Source organism: Ictidomys tridecemlineatus, chromosome 8 (assembly GCF_052094955.1).
Source record: "Ictidomys tridecemlineatus isolate mIctTri1 chromosome 8, mIctTri1.hap1, whole genome shotgun sequence".
NCBI lineage: Eukaryota > Metazoa > Chordata > Mammalia > Rodentia > Sciuridae > Ictidomys > Ictidomys tridecemlineatus.
Window position 1 is genome coordinate 109,380,578 of NC_135484.1, and position 24,637 is coordinate 109,405,214.

The 24,637-nt window shown below is 36.7% G+C and overlaps 1 protein-coding gene across 24 annotated transcripts in view; it reads left to right on the top strand.

The window, feature by feature from the left end:
* The window catches only part of Usp49 (ubiquitin specific peptidase 49), a 91,816-nt gene that overhangs the window by 20,533 nt on the left and 46,646 nt on the right, over nucleotides 1–24,637 (top strand). For 15 of the 24 annotated variants that reach the window (XM_078020023.1, XM_040282640.2, XM_040282637.2 and 12 more), the window contains one exon: nucleotides 15,609–15,698. The gene's annotated coding sequence lies outside the window, so the exon portion shown is untranslated. Of the gene's footprint in view, nucleotides 1–2,858; nucleotides 3,028–7,507; nucleotides 7,581–14,811; nucleotides 14,923–15,608; nucleotides 15,699–24,637 lie in introns of those variants that run through there. The other 9 variants (XM_078020028.1, XM_078020016.1, XM_078020019.1 and 6 more) reach the window with 4 other exon arrangements.

Consider the following 24,637-nt stretch of genomic DNA (forward strand, 5'->3'; position numbering starts at 1 on the left):
TAAAATCCCTGGTTGGTTTTGAATCATGTGAATATCATTTCCTTGGGTATCATTATTAATTTTTTCATGTAGTTGAATCCATAATTTTTTAGCCTTAATATCTATTTTCCTTATTAGTGCTCCTTGGACTTAGGTCTCTCAGATTATTTATTATTTTTAGCTTTATAGTTTTACTTTTCTCATTAAGTTTTTAATGTATATGGAACAATTTTTCTCCTTTTCTTCCTGTGATTGAACCCATGGCCTCTTGCACGCTAAGCAAACGCTCTACCACTGAGACTTAGTTCCCTTTTGTAATTTTGATTGAGATTGTGCTTTTAGATTGATTTAGCAAGACTTGGCATCTTTTTGCAAAGTCAAGTTATTCCATCTATAAGCATGAAAGAGTGAATAGTATTTCTTAAAATTTTTATTTATTGTTATAGAACTGGGGTTGAACCTGGGGGTACTCTACCTCTGAGCTACATCCCCAGCTTTTTAAATTTTATTTGTTTTATCTTTTTGTGGTATTGGGGATTGAAATTAGGATCTCTCACATGCCAGGCAAATGCTCTAACATCCTCAACACTTTTCAAATTTTCAGATAGAGCTTTCTAAGTTGGTGAAGCTGGCCTCAAATTTGTGATCCTCCTACCTGAGTTTTCCAAACAGCTGGAATGTACTTGGCTCTTTTTTATTTCCAGAAAAGATCTTGCTAAGTTGCTGAGGCTGACCTCCAACTTTCCTCCTGCCTTGGCCTCCCAAGTAGCTGGGATTATAACAGACAATGCACCACCACATCCAGCTATTTTTTTTTTTTGTTTATAAAGCTAGAGGAAATTTGGGATATACATATATTTTGTAAGATAATAATGTATGTTATCAGACTTTACAAAAAAGAAAGCTGGGCATAGTGGTATGTGCCTGTAGTTCCACTAACTCAGGAGACTGAGCTATGAGGTGTCTCCTGAAAGCTTCTGTGTTAATGCAGGAATAGCCAGAGGTAAAATGGTTAGATTGGGAGAGCTGTAACCTGTCAGCCCATCCCAGTTTAAATGGCCTGACTGGGTGTTAACTGCAGGCAGGTAGGATGAGTTGGAGGAGGTGGGACACTGGGGGCATGCCCACTGTGCCTCTTCCCTATGGCCCTTCTCTCCCTCTGTCTCCTTTCTAGCCACCTTTAGGTGAACTTCTTTCCTTGGCCTTGCTCTTTGGCCATGATGTCCTGCTTCATTTTGGGACTCAGAGCAATGCACTGAGACCTGAAACCATGAGCCCCAAATAAACTTTCCTTTCTATAAGTTGTCCTTGTCAGGTTACTTTGGTAGAAGCAATGCAAAACTGACTAAAACAAGGATTTTCTCTCTCTCTCTCTCTCTCTCTCTCTTTTTTTTTTTTTTTTTTTTTGGTACCAGGGATTAAACCCAGGAGTGCTTCACCACTGAGCCATATTCTTTTTTTTTTTTTAAAGAGAGAGTGAGAGAGGGGAGAAAGAGAGAGAGAGAGAGGGGAGAAAGAGAGAGAGAGAGAGAGAGAATTTTTAATATTTATTTTTTAGTTCTCGGCGGACACAACATCTTTGTTGGTATGTGGTGCTGAGGATCGAACCCGGGCAGCACGCATGCCAGACGAGCGCGCTGCCGCTTGAGCCACACCCCCAGCCCAATATTCTTAAGCTTTTTATGTTTTATTTTGAGACAGGGAGTTGCTAAGTTGCTGGGGCTGGCTGGCTTTGAACTCACAGTCCTCCTGCCTCAGTCTCCTGAGTTACTGGGATTACAGGTGTGTGACATTGTGCCCGGCTAAAACAAGCATCTTTTGAGCCTACAAATTCAAGGTCAGATGGAGCAATATTTTGAGACCCCCCCTCCCGTCTCAAAAACAAAAACAAAAGAAAATTTAAACAGCATAAAGTAGATTTTTATTCCAGATTTTAGGAGACCATGAAACAAAAAGATGTTTAACATTCTATTTAAAAACTATTGGTATGCTGTAGTTAAAATACTTTGCTAGTAATCTATTCTTATCTTCATTTATGCTGAAAAATGGGGGGCAAATGTGTTTACCAAGGTAGCTTTGGTATGGCTTAGCTTTAAAAAAAATTTTCATGGTCAGAAATGAATAGAATGTCAAAAAATAACAAACAAAACCAGAGTTTGCTATTTCTGTGTTTGCAGTTTACTTAGATGTCAGAAAATGGAGTAAATAACAAGCCACACCTTCTATCTGCCTTCTCACAATGACCCTAACATGTGATTAATAAGTATGGTTTTAATACTCCTTCATTATTAGTGGATGATAGCAAATACTTTATCCCTCATTTTGCTATGAAAAGGCAATACAGAATATAGCTTTCTTAATTTTGAAAGTATCTGGAGATATAGAGAACAGCATATTTTGTAATTCAGATGTCAGTTGTTGGGGTCTTAGAGGAAGCTGGGCAGCAGTTGTTTCTGGTTTGTGCGTAGGTTCTGCTCTTTCTTGTTTCAGTCTTCAGAAATGGGTCAGTGACTGACTCAGAATGATCTTCACCTGTTCCAACAGGCATGAAGTATATGTGCTTCCTTTCCCTAAGGATGCAATATAGTTGTTTTTTTAAAAATGTGTTTTCATTTCTGACCAAAATGTGAAGCAAACCGATTGTTCTGCAATTTTTCAAAACTATTTTTTAAATGTAGATGGACACAATATCCTTATTTTATCCATTTATTTTTATGTGGTGCTGAGGATCAAACACAGTGCTAGACAAGCCTCACATGTGCCAGGCAAGCACTCTACCACTGAACTACATCCCCAGCCCTGTTCAGAAATTTTATGATAAGCTATTCTCTAGAGCTGCATAGTTCTCATCCTGGGATCTACTTTCTCCCATGTCCTAGGTATTTCCTTTGCCTTCCTATGTTGAAAATGGTACCACCCCCAATCCCAATGTTTCCTGGACCTCATATCTTCCTCCTTTGTCATTTCTACTTAATTTTGTGGAGCCACCTCTTCTAGAAGCTCTGGAGGAAACCATGCATGGGATGTACATTGTTTGTAAATCTGCAGGTACGAAAGTTATTCATTTAAGAAAAAATTACCCAATCATTGATTTATAGTTTTTCTGGTTATAGAATTCTAGATTGAAGACTATTTTCTCTGAGTTGGCATTGCTCTGTTGACGTCTACCTTCTGTTGCTCCCAATGAGAAGTCTAATGCTATTCTGATTCTTGATTCTTTTTGCCTCCCTAGAGATGTTATGAAATTTTACGGTAACCTGATTCACTCTGGGCCTTATTGTATCTGTTATTCTGGGAATTCTGAGGGCCTTTTCAATTTAGAAACATTTCCCCCCCCCCACTTCTGGAAGATTTTCTTAATTTTTAACTGATCTTTTTCTCCTCTGTCTTACTCTTAGCTTCCCCTATTCTTTCTCTCGGGAACTTATTTATTTATTTATTTATTATTTTGGTACTGAGATTTTTTTTTTTTTTTAGTTGTAGATGGACAGAATACTTTAAAAAAAAATTTATTTGTTTATTTTTATATGGTACCAGGGATCAAGCCCAGTGCCTTACACATGCTAGGCAGGCGCTCTATCACTAAGCTCCAATCCCAGCCCCTACCCAGCCCTTTTTATCTTTTATTTTGAGACAGGGTCTTGCCAAATTGCTTAGGGTCTTACTAAGTTGCTGAGACTGGGCTCAAACTTGCCATCTTCCTTTCTCAGCCTCCTGAATGCCAGGATTATAGGCCTGCACCACCAGATCTGTCTTGAAACTTACTGTGTTGGGACTTCTGGACTGAAAAGTTCTATAATTTTCTCATCTTTTATATTTTCCATCTGTTTGTCTCTTGGTTTACTTTCTGATAAGTGTCTTGGCCTTCTAATTAGTTCTATATTTTTGCCGTCATTTTAAATTTTTTTATCTGAATGTTACTTTTTAATACTCTTGTATTTTTTTTGTTTTATAGATGGAATAACTCCTGAGTATGTTAATTATAAAGTTTTAAAAAAGTTTATTCAGCTTCCTTTACTCTCTCAATTTCCTTAAAATACCTTTATTTATTTGTTTTGGTCTTTCATTTAGGGAGTTTCTTTAAATATACAAGGGTTTTTACACATATTCAGGAGTGAGCCTCTGAAAAACCAAAAGCTGACTTTGCCAAAGTGCAAATTCTGAAAGTTACTGGTGGTAGTTGTTATTTATTGTGGTACTGGGGATTGAATCCAGGGGCACTTCACCACTGAGTTATACTCCCAGCCCTTTCCATTTGTTAAATTTGAGGCAGGTTTCACTAAATTGCTGAGGCTGCATGATTTGCCATCCTCCTGCCTCAGCCTCCCAAGTAGCAAGGATTATAGGTGTGTGCCTGGTTCCCTGCCTGGTAGTCTTCATTATGAAGTGATTAGCCAGGGACCCAACTTTTTAGAGACGGCCCTGCTAGCAGTCAGTAAATGTAGTTTTTCTCGTGGACATGGCTTATCAGTCTGACTGCAGTGTTTGGGGGCTGAGTGGGGACACCTTCAGAATATTTATCTTAATTCCAATATTTTTTAGACAGGTGGGTTGCCCCTAGTTGTTCCTAAGTTCATAGTCTATTTACTAATCTTTTTAGAGAGAGAACTCCCATTTTCTGCCCAGTAGCTGCTGGGAATCAGACTGGAGTGTTTCTCTCTCTCTCTCTCTCTCTCTCTCTCTCTCTCTCTCTCTCTCTCTGTCTCTCTCTCTCTCTTTTTCCCAGCCCTACCTTCTGATCCCCCTTTCAGAGTCATTCTGAGTTTTTCTGATGGACAGTTCAGTTTGCTCGGGGCTTCTGCTCAACATGCCCTTGGGTTTTAGCCTTCTTTGTCTTGTTGAATCAAATAACTTATTAATTTTTTTTTTCTTCCACAACTTTCTTGTATTCACAACAAAAAATAAGTATGTAAAGTGATGGATATGTCAGTTAGCTATATTTAAGCATTTCACAGTGCATAGACATATTAAAAAATCACTTTGTACATTGCAAATATACACTGTTTTGTCAACTATACCTTAGTGAATATAGCTTCTCTAAATGGAGGATTAAAACAACTCCTCCTCTTCCCTTCTCCCATCCTTCACTGAGATTGAATACAGGGGTGCTCTACCACTACAACCCCAGTCCTTTTTATTTGTAGACATGAGTCTTACTAGGTTTTTGAGGCTGGCCTTGAACTTGAGATATTCCTGACTCTGCCTCCCTAGTTACTGGGATTACAGGCCTGAGCCCATCGTCTTCACTTATCTAAACTAGAATTGACCTCTTTTGTAGTGTTCTTTTTCTTCCACATATGGCTCTATCTTTTCCTTTTAAACTAACTGGAAATAGAAGCCCTTTCCTATTCTACTTCTCCTCCTTTTCTTCCTCCTCCTCCTCCTTCTCATCATTATCATTACTATTATTGTTGTTATTTTTTGCAGTGTTGGGGATCCAGCCCAAAGCTTTGTGTATGCTAGGCAAGCATTCTACCACTGAGCCACATTCCCAGCCTTTAGAAACCCTATTTCCATTAGTTATGTCACCCAGATATCCTGTTAATTTACTCTAGGCTTGAAGTCACAGTTATTTGTGAAATTAAAAAATTTTATTTTATGGCCAGTTGTGGTGGCACATGCTTGTGATCTTAGTGGCTCTGGAGGCTGAGGCAGGAGGATCATAAGTTCAGAGACAGTCTCAGCAAAAGCAAGGCACTAAGTAACTCAGTGAGACTCGGTCTCTAAATAAACAATACAAAATAAGTCTGGGATGTGGCTCAGTGGTCAAGTGCCCCCGAGTTCAATCCCTAGTACCTCCACCCCAATAATATATTTTTTTAAAGAGAGAGAGAAAGAGAGAGAGAGAGAGAAAGAGAGAGAATTTTTAATATTTATTTTTTAGTTTTTGGCGGACACAACATCTTTGTTTGTATGTGGTACTCAGGATCGAACCCGGGCCACATGCATGCCAGGCGAGCGTGCTGCCGCTTGAGCCACATCCCCAGCCTCTCCAATATGTTTTATGGTTTTCTTCCTTGTTAATATTTGGGGGGTCTCATTTTATTTGAATGAACTTTAAAACTTGAGAAAATTTGCTGGACATGGTGGCACATGCCTTAATTCTGGTGGTTTGGGAGGCTGAGACAGGAAGATTGCCAGTTCAAGAACAGCCTCAGCAACTGAGTAAGGCCTAAGCAACTTACAGAGACTCTGTCTCAAAATTAAAAATAAAAAGGGATGGGGTTGTATCTCAGTGGTCACTTGCCCCTGGGTTAAATTCCTAGTAAAAAACAAAAACAAAAAACAAAACTTGGAGAAAATTTGTGTCTTACCTTTTAAAGATATTCATGTTTTAAAGAATTTATATTGAGTATTTAAAATGTTTCTTTTTTCTTACTACTTACTATTCCCTTTCTCTCAGTGGGTTCAAGTTCTTTGTGAGAGAGGATGGGAATTCTTTGCTTAATATGATTATGACTGGTAAAATATGTAGAACAAATTAGTATATCTGTAAAAATATCAACAGATTTCCTTGGAGAAATTTCTAGAAAGATTTCTTTACTCAGTTTTTAACCCCTCTCTTCCAAAACTCCTTCTTCCATTTAACCCCATACTACATAAATCTTTGCTCTTATTTCTCCTTCTCGCCTATCTTTTATAGTTTGTAAACTTTGCCCCCAGGTTCCGCTCAATTCATTATATGTCAGCATATAATTCTCTGCCAATTTTCCCTTGTATGTAAAAGCCTTGAGCAGAAACCTTGCTTTGTACTTTTGACACACCTATTTATGGGGCACCTTCTTTGATTAAAGCACTGGGCTCCTCTGTAGTTTTAGCATCTTTTGGGGTTCATGTTGGGTCTTCAACAGATCCTGATGGATGGTATAAATTCACCCTCTTTCTAGTCACTGTCATGAGACAATTGAAGAATGGGCTGTGCCCCTTTCTGTGACAGTGGTAACTAGTAGTAACAGCTGGGAGCAGAGTGGAGAAAGCCTGTTTTTCAGAAGCTAAGGGAATTCATGTTCCCTTATCTGGAGAGCAAACCTGTTAGAAGATAAGCCCACTGAGATTCCTTACAACCTCCAGATTTGTGACCATAAAGAGGTGTTCCCGTGAATCAGTGACACCCTTTGTAACAGCCAAACCATGAAATTTTTGCTTGGCTAAGTAAACTATATAGCAAGCCATCTGAAGTTACCTGCAAAAAGTCAACAGATTTATTCTCCTTCTCTTCTAAGGTTAAACAATGCATTCTTGTTACTATGCTTGGGAGATGCATTAGTTTTTATCTTTATTGGGAAAAATAATATGTGAAATACATTTTAAACACATTTTAAAGCGTAGTAAAAAAAAAGCTGAGGTAACCATTTGTATTGTATAGAAGTTCCTGTGTGATTTTCCCTATCCCCCACCTCAGGTTACTGCTATTCTGTTACCAATAAAGTTTGGGGTTTGTTTCTCTTCTTTCTTTCTTTCTTTCAAAAAGAGAGAGAGAGAGAGAGAGAGAGAGAGAGAGAATTTTAATATTTATTTATTTTTTTAGTTTTTTTGGCAGACACAACATCTTTGTTTTTGTATGTGGTGCTGAGGCTCGAACCGGGTCGCACGCATGCCAGGTGAGCACGCTATGCTTGAGCCACATCCCCAGCCCTCTTTATTTATTTTGAATTGTTTTTAGTTGTAGATGGACACAATATCTTTGTTTTATTTATTTATTTTATTTTATGTGATGCTGAGGATTGAACCCAGTTCCTCATGCATGAGAGACAAGCTCAACCACTGAGCTACAACCCCAGCCCCATGCTTCTCCTTATTTTATTTTTTCATTCATTCATGCTGCTGGGGATTGAACCCAGGGCCTCACACATGCTAGGCAAATGCTCTAACACTGAACTACATCCCCAGCCCTTTTTATTTTGAGACAGAGTCTTGATAAGTTGCCCAGACTGATCTTGAACTTGGCTATCCTCCTGCCTTAGCCTCCTAGGAGCAAGGATTACAGATAAGTAGCTGGGATTAGAGGCTTGTACCATGGTGACCAGCATATTATGTTTTAAATTCTTAATCTGAAAGCAAAATAGCTCAATAATGGAGGTCTTTCAGTCTTTTACATGTATATTTAATTTTTTTACACAGATAGTACTTAAAAAATAATTAACTAACCCCAATGCCATTGACTTTTCTGAGCACTTTATACTCTTTAATTCTCAACAGCTTTATGAGATAGGTGAAGAAACTGAGGCACAGGGCATTTTCACAGCTAGGAATTTGGGCTCACTGGGATTCTGCCCTTTCCCATTTCTGTTGTATTCAGGATTGAGCCCAGGGCACTTTACCACTGAGCTATATCACAGCCTTCTGTTTTCTTTTTTTTGGAGACAGGATCTCAATAAGTTGCTCAGGCTTGCCTTCAGCCTTGGGATACTTCTGCCTTAGCCTCCTGAGTTGCCAGGGTTACAGATGTGTGGTACCACAGCTGGATGGACTCACTTAGATTCTAATCTGGCCAGTCTGGCTCATAAACCTGATTTCTTCATCTTTTCCCCTTTTCCCCCTCTTCTGCAGTGCTGGGGATTGAAACCAGGGCATTGTGCATGCTAGCCAAGTGCTTTACCACTAGGCTACATCCCCAGGCCCTGATCCTGATCTCTTAATGACTACACCTAATTAGAGTACTGTTTAATGACTTCATATGCAATTTTATATACATTTAAAAATATTTATTTTTTAGTTTTAGATGGACACAATATCTTTATTTTATTTTTATGTGGTGCTGAGGATCGAACCCAGTACCTCATGCATCTAGGTGAGCTCTTTACCACTGAGCCACAACCCAGCAATTTTATATTTTTAAGATCTATTATATCTTTGAATACTCTTACCAGATAACAGTGTAGCCATCAAGTGTTAAATTATTTCTGCTGGAATCTTTTAGTTGAAACGCTCTATAGACTTTAGATTTTATCTATATACCCCTAGCTTCTCATTACCTGGTTCAGATAAGTAGTTCAGTAATTTTATCTCAACCTTTATTATTGTCTGTTTTAAAACCTGTTTATAATGTTTATTTTAAAAACATTAGGTGTTTTTTTAAATGGGGATTTTCAGGAAAAACAACTTACTAGAGTAAATAGCAATATACAGGTTAGAGTTAACATTTTAATTTTAAAGGAAGAGCTTTGATTAGAGGAAGCATTTTTAAAAATATAGTATTAAAATTCTTATTTGAAATATTTTCATGTTTGTGAGATTCAGGTAATTTTTGATACCTACTTAGAAATGATCTCGAAGAGATAATCTTTATAAAAATAGTTATTGATTTTATTTAGTAAATTAGTGTTTTCTTTGTGGGTTTTCCCATTAAAACAACTAACTGTAGTGACAGGTCTTTATGTTTAAATTTAAAACTGTTTTTGTCTTTATGTTTAACACTTAAAAACTGTTTTTGTTCAGGAACTTCTTGAACAAAGCTAACTGCCAATTAAGTTTTACCATGGGCACAAAACTATTTAATCTCACATTCCTTGCTAACAACGCAATTCTCTGGGGCCTGGATGCTGCTGTTTCCTTGGCTGTGTGATCATAGGCTAGTCACTTACTAACCAATCTGACCCTTCTTCATTCTTCATCTGTAAAATGCACCTGATCTCTCTCAGTGTGGAAAGCAAACGAACAAGTATAGGTGAAAACACCTCAAAAAGCGTGGGGTGTAGTGTGTAGTGGGTGTATGATAAATGTTCATAAATATTCTCTCACCATTGAAGTTGTTGCTCTGTGTTTCCAAAATTGTCTTATAGTATTTATAAGAAGTGCTTGGTAATGACAGAATTAATGTTTTAAAATGGTTTGAAGGGCTGGAGTTGTGGCTCAGTGGTAGAGCTCTTTCTTAGCGCATGTGAGGATCTGGGTTCGATCCTTAGCAACACATAAAAATAAACAAATAAAAGGACATGCTATTTGTCTAGCAAAAAGAAAAAGAAATCTTCAATATTTAAAAAACTTTAAAAAATGGTTTGATATATGCTGGCAAACTAAACTCTACCAATTAATATTTATAATATGTGGAGCATACAAAAAACAAGATTACATTTAGGCAGAGTGATGAAATAGCAACTGTGATGTGTGCTGTGTGAAGGTGATTTTGAGGCTGAAATGGCTGCTCTCCAGACTAAATAGGATTTGGTATTCTTTTGTTTGCATTTATCTTGGATGATTGGGAAGAATACAAGCATATTAAGCCAAAGTTCTTAGGTCATCTTATTTGGGGAGAAAGAATTCCCAATCTGGCAAAAATCTTATGTCCACTAGTCCTTATAAGCTTTTAGTTAAGACTACATCTTCAATTGGAATTAAGAACTGGATACCAAACACATTTTAGAATTCTTTCAATTCTGGATGTTCTGGCTCTTTTTATCCCAGCTTTCCCTAAAACCCATGGAATGTTTGAATATTGGTGTGTCTTCTTTTCAGAATACTAATCTAAAATCTTTTCTTTCTTTGCTAGCAAGGAAAGAATAACTAAAACAAATATTAAAAAAAGAATAACTAATTCATGTATGGCTCTTGCCAGTTTATAATTCTTATTTTCTTATTTGACCTTTGCAGCATCTTTTCGAGGGAATAGAGCTGATTTTATATCCTTTTATCAGTGAGGATGTAGGGATTCTAAGACATTAGAATTAGTGAGTAGTCCAAGGTCACACTGTTAAAAAATGAATATCTGGGACTTAAACTCAAGCCTTATGATTTTAAATCTGAAGCTTTTTCACTTTCCAATACTCTTGTGCCCCTTTAAGTTAACAGATTCTTCGAGTATCTTTTTAGATATGGAAGTCAGTCAACATGGCAGATGGATCCTAAAGCCTTTTTGGTCCTAACCACCATATAGGTATTTAGGGAGGAAAATTTCTAATGTGGAACTTGACCATATTTCAGTCTGGGATTCTGAATTTCATATATCATTGTATTAATCCCAAATTGTTTTTTTTTAAGAAGGCTCAAGGATGAAATGTTTTGTTCTAACATGACAGTGTACATGTGGAAAGATGATAAAATTCCAGTTTGCTGTGGTAAATGAGTTTTAAATTGAGAATAGGTACTTTAGCCAGGCTCTGTGGCAAACATCTGTAATCCTTCTTGCTTGAAAGGCTGAGGCAGGAGGATTGCAAATTCAAGGCCAGCCTGGACAACTTAGTGAGACCTTATCTCAAGATAAAAAATAAAAAGACTGACGATGTGGTAGAATGCCGGCCTAACATGTGAGAGGTTGTAGGTTTGATCTAATATTAAAAAAAAAAAAAAGAGGTGTTTATGTGTGTGTGCGTACACGTGTCAGTATCAAAATTAGAAATTCTGGGCTGAGGATATGGCCAAAGCAAGAAAGCTACTTTACAAATGTTAGAAATCATTTTATATAAGAGGTAAAATTTAAGATAAATATAAAAATGGGACCATCTCTTGGTGATTAATTTGACCAAAATATATATTACTATGTCTTTTGTACTATAACTATGGTGTTTCAACAGGAAAATAATAAGTGGAAAATAATCCCTGGCCTCAGTAAGGTCACAATCTAGCTGGCTATTTCATGTATGCTGTAATATACACACAGAAACACACAGTTTCTTTTTTTTTTTCTCTCTTTTAGATCGTAATGGTTATACATAGTAGTTGGGTTCATCCGGACAAACTCATACATGTATGGAAATTGATTTTAGTTCATGATCCCTCTAATATATAGTTTCTTAAACTGACATAACATTTCTGTCTTTTGGTGAAAAAGCATTTTAATAAACAGCTCACAAGAAATCAATTCATTTGTCAAGTGAACAGGGCTATTACTACCTAGATAATTTTGAACCACAGAGTGTGTAACTGCAATACTAGCACTCTTTGTGTTTCACAGGAATTCATGAGTCTATTTTGCAGTTCTTTTGTAGAAGCCCTGAATTTGGACTTAAAAACCATTATTAAAAAAACCATGATAAACTGATAATTTCGAATCTTAGAACAAGCAAAACGAGCAGATCTTGAATCTTTTGTTCATGCTGTCCATGTTGTGCACTGAAATGTAAAAATGTTACATTTCTTTTTGCATTATTAATTTTTCTTTATTTGTGTGAGTATTCCTCTATTTAGTTGTGTGAGGGTTTTTTAGCCTTTGGTATCTTCTAATACTTTTGGCCTATTTTAACTTTAATTATATATGACTGATTGTTTCTGATTTTTTAAAAAATCAATTATGACATTGACTTTGGAAAAAGTAATTTTTGTAGACTTTTTATTTAAATGTAGAAAGAGCATCAAATTCAGATTTTGAGCCATTGGTTCTTTTGCAGTTAGAATATGTCTCAACTCCACAATAATCAGACTGCATTAGATATCACTTCCTAGACTATCATTCCTGCCTTACCTGCTCTCAGTACTGGCTTGAGGCACCCCAAGGGATATGTGTAGAAGTACTTTGAAAGCCATAAAATGCCATATCAGTATGTTTTGCTCTTATTCATCTAATTGTGTACTTGAAACATTTTTGACATAGACATTTTACTGTGAGCTTATAGATTGGGATAGGAAAATCATATGACTGAGTCAAGGAGCATACTTAAATCCAACAAATCCTTGCTGATAGTAAAATTATGGAGTCCCAGCAACTGCATCTTATTTTACCTATTGTGAACATCTTTGATGTCTAAAAAAGTGCCAAATCCTGAATAGGTTCTCAATGTATATTGATGAAGGAATGAAGAGACTGGATATTAAAAAGAAAAAAATTTAAAATGTACCTATTAGTCCCATTCACACTTTAAACTCTAAGACACCATATTTACTTCTCACCATCCAGTCACTCCATAATTATTATATAGATTATATGTTTGTATGTATTTTTTAGATAACAGGTCAATTCTGCAGATCAATTCTGAACGTACCCTATTTGACTATAATAATATTTGTGAACCCTCAAAGAAGGGCCTTGCTGCTGTCACCTAGATGTTAGTCCTTGAGGCTAGTATTTCTTTTTTTTTTTTTAATGGGTTACTTATTTATTTATTTTTAATTAATTTTTAAAATTTATATGACAGTGGAATGCATTATAATTCTTATTACACATATAGAGCACAATTTTTCATGTCTCTGGTTGTATACCAAGTATATTCACACCAGTTTGTGTCTTCATACATGTACTCTGGATAATAATGACCGTCACAATCCATCATTTCTAACCCCATGCCCCTCCCTTCCCCTCCAACGGTCTCTGCTCTATCTAGAGTTCGTCTATTCCTCCCATGCTCCCTCTCCCTACCCCACTATGAATCAGATGAGGCTAATATTTCTTAAAGAGTAGAAACATGTTTGAATCCTAATTCTGCCACTTATTATCTATGAAACTTGTTTGTGCCTCCATTTCCTTGTCTGCAAAATGGGAATAAAAATAATATCTACCTCATAGTTGTGAGGATTGAATGAAGTACTGGATGAATATGTGGCATACATTAAAGGATTTATAGATGTTAATAGCTATCATATTCATTTGTATTATTATTATTTGTCAAAATAAGTTAGTTGGGTAACATTCCAAGATTGATTTTCTCCTTTTCAAGCCCTGGGAACTCCTCTAAACTAAGGGTAGAAAGTTAAATGAAGAAAACTAAACCAGTGGCTGGGTGCCAGGCAGTGTATGAGCATTTTAGCCATATTCTCCTTTAATTTTCATACCAGTGCTATGAAGGTGATTAGAAACAGACTCAGAGAAGTTAAGTAAGGTCTCCTGCTAGTAAATAGACATCATAGTGATAACATCCAACAGCCCAAGAGATCAGTATGTTCATTAATAGGTAAGTTTGGAATATGCCTGCCTGTGATTTGGGGACTTTATTTCAAATGAGCACTGAAAGAGATGTCATCTACATTTATATTTCGTTCCTACTCCAGTGCTTTGTTTTATATATCTGTAATTCCATGCCCCTCCCATTCCAAAGCATATTGCAGTCGTTGAAATGACGTATGTGGGACCCAGATGGAAAATTTTTGAATATGTGGAGTTTTACTAAAACTAATAGTTTGTAAAAGTGAACTGACTTACTATAATTTCCCAATTTTCAGAATCTCTATCATCATTATTAAAGTCATTATTCTTCAAATTAATAACTGTTTCATAGGGCTGTAAGCATAAACTCCCTTGTTTAAATATCCTAGGTGCCGTTTAATATAGAAGAGACTATTGTAGTTAACTTTGGGGAAGCATCTAAAATTAGTTAAAATAACTTGGTTTTAAGTATAATTAAGACAACTTTTAATTTTTTAGTTTTCTTACATTGCAAGTTAGCTCATTTGGATAAGGAAAGAGGAACACTTTATGAGACCCCATTCATGTAGTTTTCTGAATAAGTTTGCCTCCAACCCTTCAGCCTAGAATGTGTGGAAGATTTAAGCTCTCCCTAAACATCCTTGTGTGTTTTCTGATCTCTCATCCTCTTCTGTCTCCTGGCCTTGTACATTCTTGCCCTGTGCTACTGATTTCACTTAGCACACCCAGATGAGAAACTTGTTTTCTTTACTGGTTTTAGAAAGGCCCTATTCACACAGGACATTTGCAGATTTTGTATATCTAACTGAAGAAAGGCGGCCAAATAGAGGTGGGGTGAGCCTTGCTTTGCATTAATGCAGCCAACTCTCCTAGTAAGGCATCCCCGGTCTTAAACGTTTTCAGACCTCCCTTGACCTGAGAGCTTCACCCCTACCTAATCCCAGCTTTGCTCCATTATGCTAGCTCTTCTTTTCTTCTCTCCCATTCCCTCTCCTCAGCATTCTTCTCTACTTTCCTTTCAGAGATAAAACAACAAATTCTTCCCCTTGTCTGATGCAGAGCAATTTCCCTTTCTTGACAACCATTCTGGGATCTTGACAGCCATTCTGCAGGGAACCACCCACTCGCTCCAAGGGGACTGGACATGAGAGGTGGGGGGTCCATATTGAGGAAACATATTTTCACAAAGAAAGTTTCTTCCAAAGGGGATTCTTGTGTGAGCAATTAGGATGACAAAATAGAGAATTTTCCATTCTGTTACATAGTAGTTAAGTATGCCAAGCTCAAGCTTTATTGTGCCCTGAATACTTGTCAGAAATCTAAAAAATGATTATATGTGCAATTTATTCAAATTATAAACTCTAGACATCTTTGATTAATATAAGGTCCTGTGTGTAGACTATACACTGCTCTTTAAGAAGAATGCTGCTGCTTACATAAAGATCATGAAACCAGTTAACACAAAAGAATCACCTCCTGCTATATTGGATTATTATGTATTTCACTTACACAAAAATAATTTTGGCTTTTGATACTTGGATAATTTTGTTACCATGAAGTTTTTCTGATTATATGCAAGGATAATATGTCATCTTTAAAACCTAAAACAAATGCAGTGTACTTTTTCGGGAAGTAAACCTTTATACTTCCGTTTATGAATCAGTCTACCTGTAAGTGAATAAATCTTGATTCCTAGCTGAAAAAAAAAAATGTCAGTTTATTTTTTCATTCTTTTATGTCAGGTTTGAGGGCTTGTAGGGAGTTCACTGCATTGTAATATATTGATCATATTTTGAATTGCTAAATGAATTTGCTTTTTTTTTTTCTGGCCTTACAGATTATTTCCATCATAGGTAATAGAGAAGAGGAAACCTAACCAATGCCTGTGGAATAATATGGAAGAAGATGAAAAAACCTTGTTTAATGGGTAAGAAATAAAACTATAATAAAACCTTATTAATGAAAAGTGTTCATAATAGGATTATGCATGGCCAGTCTGTAATATTGCAATCCTATTAGGGTAAGTGACCAATCACAATCTTTGTTTTATCCCTATTCTGAACTTTTACTACCTGCTTCCATTGTAAACTTGTTTATTTTTCAATGCCCTGAATTAACTTAAGCTAAGAGGGGACACAGCCATATTTGACATAAACTGGGATCTGGAGACTGGCAAACTTACGTAGTTTTTGAAGTTTATTGGTAGTTGGATAGAGACTGTGTCTGTCATGACCTGTCAAGAGTAATTATCCACCCCTTCTTCTTCTCCAAGAGCTGCCAGCTGCTCTGATATTAGGCTCACCATGGGGGTCTTGCTCATGTGAGCAAGTGCAGATGTGTGTCAGGTGGAAGTTAAATAGAATATCAAAGAAAGCCCAATAAAAAGTCTGACTAAGGTTATGAGATATAAACAATTCTAATTATACAAGTCCTTACATTCTTATTGTCAAAAATTTCAGTGTCATAGATAACCAAAACCCTCTAGTGAATCACAGTCCCCTGCCAGAGAGGACCAGCCACTGTTAACTTGACATTTGGGCAAGTTAATCTCTTTCTGTACCTCAGTCCTCAGCTTTAAGGTAGAGACAATAAAATGCCTATCTTATAGCAATATTAAGAATTAATTAGTTAATCCATATAAAAAACAAAAAAAGAAGGCCTGGCACATAGTGTTTAGTAAGTGGTAGCTAGAATTTTCATATGTGTCCCGGTTAGTAATTTTATGTATCATTCATCCACCATGACTCTTTCTCTGATAAACTCCACCAGTTACATCATCTCTGGATAAGGTTAATCCTGGTGGCAAAGACTTTCATGAAAATTTTCTTTTTGGCTTTAAGTTTCATTTCTCTCAGAGTATGCTGCTAGATTGTGTCTGAGAATAGAGTTATACACCTGGAACTCTTACTGCATATCTTACAGTATAGGTGATACATACAGGTATGTATGAATAGACAACCACCTTCAGCCTACAATAATTTTATGTTGCCTGCAAAAGTATCTGTTTCAAAGCAGAATGCACAGTTCTTTGATTTCTATTTCTTTTTTTTAAAATTTTTATTTTTATTTTTTGTAGTACTGGAGATTCAACTCACAGTGATGTTCTACCTATAAGTATATCCCCAGCCTTTTTTTTTAAAAAAAATACATATATATGTATATGGACACAATATCTTTATTTTTATTTATTTATTTATTTATTTATTTTTTACATGGTGCTGAGTATCAAACCCAGTTTCTCACATGTGCAAGATAAATGCTCTACCACTGAGCTACAACCCCCGGTTCCCTAGCCCCCCCCCCTTTTTTTTTTAAATTTTTTTCATTTGTAGATGGACATAATGCCTTTATTTTATGTATTTTTATGTGGTGCTGAGGATCGAATCCACATGCTAGGCAAACGTTCTACCATTGAGCCACAACCCCAGTGCCCTCCACAGCCCCCCCCTTTTTTTTTTTTTTTAAAAATATTTATTTATTTTAATTCTCGGCGGACACAACATCTTTGTTTGTATGTGGTGCTGAGGATCGAACCCGGGCCGCACCCATGCCAGGCTATTGCGCTACCGCTTGAGCCACATCCCCAGCCCCAACACAGCCCCTTTTTTTAATGTTTATTTTGAGACAGGAATGTACCAAGTTGCCCAGATTGGCCTTGAACTTGCAATCCTCCTTCCTCATTTTCCCTAGTTGTTGAGATTACAGGCGTGTGCTACCACACTTGGCCCACAGTTCTCTTATTTCTAGATAGCTATGTCAAGTTTTCTGTTAAGTGTCCATCAATCTACTTGGAAAGACAAGTTTTCTTGAATTTCTCTTTTTCTTTTTTTTTTGTACCGGGGATTAAACTCAGGTGCTTAACCACTGAGCCACATTCCCAGCCCTTTTTTATATTTTATTTAGAGACAGGACCTTACCAAGTTGCTTAGGGCCTCACTGATTTGCTAAGGCTGTCTTTAAACCTATGATCCTCCTGACTCGGCCTCTTGAGCCTCTCTTTTTCTTGTTTCATAGAATAGTAGTAACTTTGCAGATATCTTTGCTGCCTTTCCCCTGGCTTGTCAGCATTTTCATAAGTGGTGCTGACAGTTGCCCGTGTAGAGAAGGAAGGCACCTCAGTAAGCTTTTTAAAGTATTTCCCTCTTTTTTGGTATTTCCCCGTTGCATTATCCTGGGGCTCTATTAATTATTATGGACTATTCTATCTGCTGTGACTATAGTGAGGTTGTTTTAATAGGCTAGTACATATAGACAAGAGCCAACATTTACTGAGTTGTGTATCAAGCAATGTTTTAAGTGCCTTACTCATTTATTCATTATTTCACTTAATCCTTTCATCCATTTAAGTGGTAGATACTATTATTATCTTCATTTTAAAGCCTAGAAAAGCTGGGCGTGGTGGTGCAGGCTTATTATTCCATTGATTTGGGAGCTGAGGCAGGAGGATCACAAGTATGAGACCAACCTTAGCAATTTAATGAGACCCTGTCTCAAAATTTAAAAAAATGAAAAGGTATGGGCTCAATCTCCAGTACCAAATAATAACAACAACAACAATAATAAATTTAAAAAGTAAATCTGAGAAAAGTGAGGTGCGGAATAAGTAATTTTCCCAGAGTTGCAATCTAAGTGGCGCCTTAGGATCCCCACCAAGGCCTGTGCTGTTGATCAAGAGAGTACTGGCCTAGTTAATAAAGTTTGCTAAAAGGTGTGAGTTTAATAAGACATGAAGGCCGTATATCTCCTGAAAATGTCACCATAAGTAATTTAAAAAAAAACTAATTTGTTTTTGCCTGCCTGTGGGAAGAACTTTTTTTTTAAAATATTTTGTTAGTTGTTGTTGGAACTTTACTTATTTATTTATATGTGGTGCTGAAAATCGAACCCAGTGCCTCACACATACTAGGCAAGTGCTCTACCCCTGAACCCCAGCCCAGCCCAGCCCTGGGGAAGAACTTTTGAAAGTGTGTTATCTTCTTAGATACAGGGAAAATGACGGCATGAAGTGGTTATTTGTGAACATTTATTGAATAATTATTTTTCTTGACCTTATTTGAATACAGCTATTTTGCTGCAGGATGAATTGTTTGTAGTAAATGGTAATCACCTGAACTAGCTGAAGAACATTGTTTAGAGGGGATTTGTGGATTACCATTTAGCTGCTATTCATAGAATCACGCAGACTGAAAGACTGAACTGTGGAGCAGTTTGGAACTGATTGGTAATGGGAAATTGCTCTTTTGTCCTGTTAAATAATATTTGAATGACAGCAGGAAGTGGTGCCAGAGAAAAGCCTGGAGAAAGGTGACTTATGGGTCTTATAATTAGAATGTCACTTTTAAGTAAAAAGGTAAATGTACCTTAACAATTGACATTTATACTCCACTGGAAGGAGTTATAATATGTAGCTCTTGTGCTGGGGTCTGTCTTGTCAGACTGAAGCATTGGCTTTTTTTTTTTTTTCCCCCTCTTCAAATAGCAAAATTCACTTCCTGATGAAATTATTGTTAATGTACAAAAAATAAGTGATATTTAAAGTGACAAGTACTACTGCTAAAATGTCCTGGCCTTCTTATAAGTGTGGCTTCATGTAGTCAGTGATGTTTTCCTCTGTTTTTTTTTTTTTAATCCCCTTCCCTTGTTTGAAAATTTCTTCTGAATGTTGATCAAAGTTATGGCTCTTAACTTCTTAGTTCAAGGACTAAGGCAGCTCTTTCAGGGTCTAATAAGGTCAAAACCATTTTTCATTAAAACATTATTTGCTTTTCTTCCCTTCATTTACACAGGAGTTTGCAAGGAGTTTTCCAAAGGCTATCTAAAGTGAAACTTAATAGATGCAGAAGCAGAGGAGAATCCAGCAGTCTTTCTTAATTAATTTTAGACAGTAAAAAAGATTTGCAAAAACGTTTAGGCCACTCTTCTTCATTGAGAAGCACTGTGGTTTGTATCTGCATCAGAACATTGCAAAGACCTCAGTGCAGGCCAGAGAGTCATAGTGCCCTCTCCGACTGATAGGTGCCAAAGCTGGAATATTCTTTGTATGGTTTGCTGCCAACTTTGGAAAGGACCTTTCTGGACAGCCATTTATCTTGCAGTATTAATTGAACATTTACTATGTTCTGTCTTGTAGGAATGGAAACAAGGCAGTAAAGAAAATAAAAGCAAAAAAAAATTTCTCTACCCACCTGGAGCTTGCATACTAGCTTCCTTTCCAACCCTTTTGTCTGTTGACCTAGAGTAGCTTCTCCTACAGGGGAATCTCAGGATTCATAGCCACTGTGGATCTTCAGTGCTGACTCTTGTTTCTCAGTATGACTTGATATTTTTGATTATTTTTAAAAAGGCACTAAATGATTTAGGATTTTTTATAATAGATGGAACCCCAAGTACAGCCATAAAGATGGGTGTATTCAGTCATTCTTGTTATGGTTGATTTACTCTTGTTATCAAAGTTAGTGCCACTTTTGTCCAGTGAGGCACAGTGACTCAGGAGGCTGAGGCAGGATTGCAAGTTTAAGGCCAACCTCAACAACTTAGTGAGGACTTGTCTCAAAATAAAAAAAAAAAATAAAAAGTGCTGGTGATGTAACTCAGTGGTAAAGTGCTCTGGGATCCACCCCTCGTACAGATAAACAATAGTTGGTTTTCTATTTATTTATTTTTTGTTTGTTTGTTTATTTTTATAGTCCTGAGGATTGGGGCCTTGCATGTGCAGGGCAAACACTCTACCACTGAGCCACATCCCTAGCCCTTGATTTTTAATTTAATTTTTTTAAAAAGCTATTTGAAGAAAAAATGTTCTTTTATGTATGAGATTTTCTTTGTCTGATGAGTTGCTTCTAAGATCCTGTAATTTGTTTAAGAGACTTTTATATAGAGATTACTTGGCTCATTAAATCGAGTCACCTAATAGTGCCTTGAAGGTTAAGGAATAGACTCTCAGACTCCCGCCCAGCGGCTCTATGTCTTATCTTATGTGTGTCTTGTCACTCACTCACTTCAGCTATTTCTAAGTGCAAACAATTGGGAATGTCCTTAGAATGTTAATAGAAAACTGACATTCAAAATGTGAATGTCCAAAAATTTTCTGTAACAATTATTTTAATCTTAAAATACACTTTAATAGAAGCTCTTTTTTTTTAATTGGGCATTTTTTGTCCTTTCATTCATTGATCTTGTTACTTAGAAAGATAAAATGGCTGTTGTACATTCAGCATTGCTGTCTGCCAGGTGCCCCATTCTTGATTGTGCCTGGTATACCAAAGACCAGAATGGCCAAGGTTCAGATAAAATACATCTTCTGTCCAAGTGAGAGGTATAGTCATGTTCATGACTAGGGAAGGGGAAATTGAAGAATCCTTATCAAAGTGTTCAACCAGACTCTTTTTTTTTTTTTTTGAGGGGGAGGGGTATGCCTTTCCTTGCTTTCAGAGGTAGTTGGAGCTTCTAGTTCCTGAGCCTTTCCAGGTTCCTGAGGTTGTAACCAGCATGGTCCTTGCATGACGGCATTTAAGATTTGGCATGTTCTGGTCTTTTAGTTTCCATTCCTCCATTCACTTTCCACTTTCAATATTTTCATGGAACCATTCATCTTCTGTTATTTCATTTTCTATTCTTTCTGTTTTAAGAATCTGTCTCCTTTGGGCTGGGGATGTGGCTCAAGTGGTAGCGCGCTCGCCTGGCATGGGTGCAGCCCGGGTTCGATCCTCAGCACCACATACAAAGATGTTGTGTCCGCCGAAAACTAAAAAATAAATATTAAAATTTCTCTCTCTCTCTCTCTCTCTCTCTTAAAAAAAAAAGAATTTATCTCCCCTTTTTGTTCCTTTATTGTGATTTTAATAGGGTATTAAGAGGGCGAAAAGGTAAACATGTATATTCATTCTGCTGTGTTTTACTGGGAGCCCAAGGTTTAACATATTAAGTTTATACAAACTACTGGAATCGTCTTAGTTGGTTTTTAAAAAAAATGTTTTTAGTTGTAGATAGACACAATACCTTTATTTTTATTTTTTGTAGTTGTGGATGGACATCATACCTTGATTTTATTTTATTTTTATGTGGTGCTGAGGATTGAACCCAGTGCCTCACATATTTGAGGCAAGCACTCTGCCACTGAGTCACAATCCCAGCCTTTATTTTTATGTGGTGCTGAGAACAGAACCCAGTGCCTCACAGGTTCTACCACTGAGCCACACCCCCAGCCCAATGTTAGTTGGTTTTTAATTTAATTTAAAAATCTCTTCAAGCTAGGTACAATGGCACATGCCTATCTTGGCTACTCAGGAGACTTGAGTCTAAGAGTTTGACCAGCCTGGGCAATTTAGTGAGACCCTACCTAGCTCAACATAAAACAAAACCCCACAAAATCCCTTTAGATTCTATTGAGGTTTAGAAAATTTACTCATATTAGTGTTAATCATCTAATTTTTTGAATTAGGCATTAGCACTTAAATTATTTCATATAATCATCATACCAACTTTGTAGATAATTATATTCTTTTATTTCTTTTATTTTTTTCTCTCTCTTTTTTTTTATAAAGAGTGAGAGACAGAGGAGAGAAAGAGAGAATTTTTTTTTTTTAATATTTATTTTCAGTGGGCACAACATCTTTGTATGTGGTGCTGAGGATCGAACCCGGGCCGCACGCATGCCAGGAGAGCGCGCTACCACATGAGCCACATCCCCAGCCCCTATTTTTTTAATATATATATTTTTAGTTGCAGATAGACGCAATACCTTTATTTTATTTATTTATTTTTATGTGGTGCTGAGGTTTGAACCCAGTGCCTCACAGGTGCTAGGCAAGCACTCTACCACTGCGCTATAATCCCAGCCCGGGCCACTTTTATTTTTTTAATTAAAAAATTTTCTTAGTGGCTGGTAGATTTTTATTTTTAATTTATTCATTTATATGTGGTGGTGAGAATTGAACTCAATGCCTCATGCATTATTAGGCAAGCTCTGTACCACTGAGCTACAACCCAGCCCATATTCTTTTATTTTTAAATTTTTGTTGTTGTTGTTGTTGTACTAAGATTGAATCCAGGGCTTTGCACATGCTAGGCAAGCACTCTACCTTACCTACATCTTTATCTTTATTTATTTTTTATTTTGAGGCAGGGTCTCATTAAATTGCCCAAACTGACCTCAAACTTGTGATCCTCCTACCTCAGCCTCCCAAGTAGGTGGCATTACAGGCATATGCCACTACACTTAGATAATTATACTCCATTTTAATGAATATGGGAACAAGTTCAGAAAAGTTGAATTACAAACTTAAAGTCACACAGCTAATGCCAGGTTTGAGATAAGTTTCCAAACAGCATTTAATATTTATCATAAGAGATTCAGAAAGATGGGAGGCATCAAGATCACTAACGGTTTAAGCAATAGTAATGCAAGTGTGTAGAGTTTTGGTCTTGAATTTGACAGTAGAGAATGGCACTGGAAATGGGGTGGGGTGAATAGGTTCAAGAAGTTGGGAAGGGGAACATTTAAGTCCATTCTTTTGGATGAGCAAAGAATCTAGACAAGGGTCTGAACCTTTCTTTCTTTTTTTTTTAAGTTGCAGATGGACACAATGTCTTTATTTTTATTTATTTATTTATTTAATATTTATTTTTTAGTCATATTTGGACACAATACCTTTATTTATTTATTTTTATGTGGTGCTGAGATCGAACCCAGGGCCTCGAACATGCTAGGCGAGCGCTCTACCGCTGAGCCACAACCCCAGCCCTATTTATTTATTTTTATGCTGTATTGAAAATCGAGCTCAGTGCTTCACATATGCTAGGCAAGTGCTCTACTACTGAGCTACAACCCCAGCCCATGAACCTTTTATTTTTAAAAACAAATAAGTAGGGTTTGGTAGTTGATTTGATTGTGACATGAACAGGAGTTAAAGAGAATGACAAGTTTTCAAGTCAGATGAATAGAAGTGCCATACCAAGGAGGTAAAAGGTAGGAAGAGTTGCTGAACTAAGGGAAAATTAGTAAATTTAAGACTGTTATGTGTTATAAACATCTGACATGTCTTCTGTATTCTATTACTCGTTTTTTTGACATTTATCTAAATGTCCAGTGATTATATCATATACTGTTACAGAAAGTCAAATTCATTACGTCACAGTGTTTCCTGGTTTATAGTATGTACTCTTTTTTTAAAAATATTTTTTAGTTGTTAGTGGACCTTTATTTATTTATATGTGGTGCTGAGAATCAAATCCAGTGCCTCACAGATGCTGGGCAAACACTCTACAACCCCATCCCCTAGTGTGAACTCTTACATTAAAACCTTTCTTTTCCTTTCTTTCCTCCTTCCTTCCTTTCTTCCTCCCTCCCTCCCTCCCTTCTTTTCTTTATTTCTTTCTTCCTTGACCTAGCTAGGCAAGGGCTCTACCACTAAGCTACTTTTACTCCAGCTCTTCTACGATTTTTTTGTTTTATATTTTTGGTACTGGGGATTGAACCCAGGGATGCTCAACCACTGAACTACACCCCCAGGCCTTTTGATTTTTTATTTTGCAACAGAGTCTTGCTAAGTTGCTTAGGGCTTCTTAAGTTGCTGAGGCTGGCCTTGAACTTGAGATCCTTCTGCCTCAGCCTCCCCAGTTGCTGAGATTACAGGCATGTGCCACTTCACCAGGCTAAAGTTGATATTTAGTATTTTTTGATTTAATTAGAACATCAAGTATTTGACAAGACCAAGAATCTAATAGAAAAGACATGAATTGAGAGTTCACATAAAAAGAAAGAAAACCATAATTAACAGCATACAGATGAACATAATATATAATGCATATATAATATTCCAAATGTCATATTGAAACTTTTAAAAAAAATATCATCCCCAGTAATAG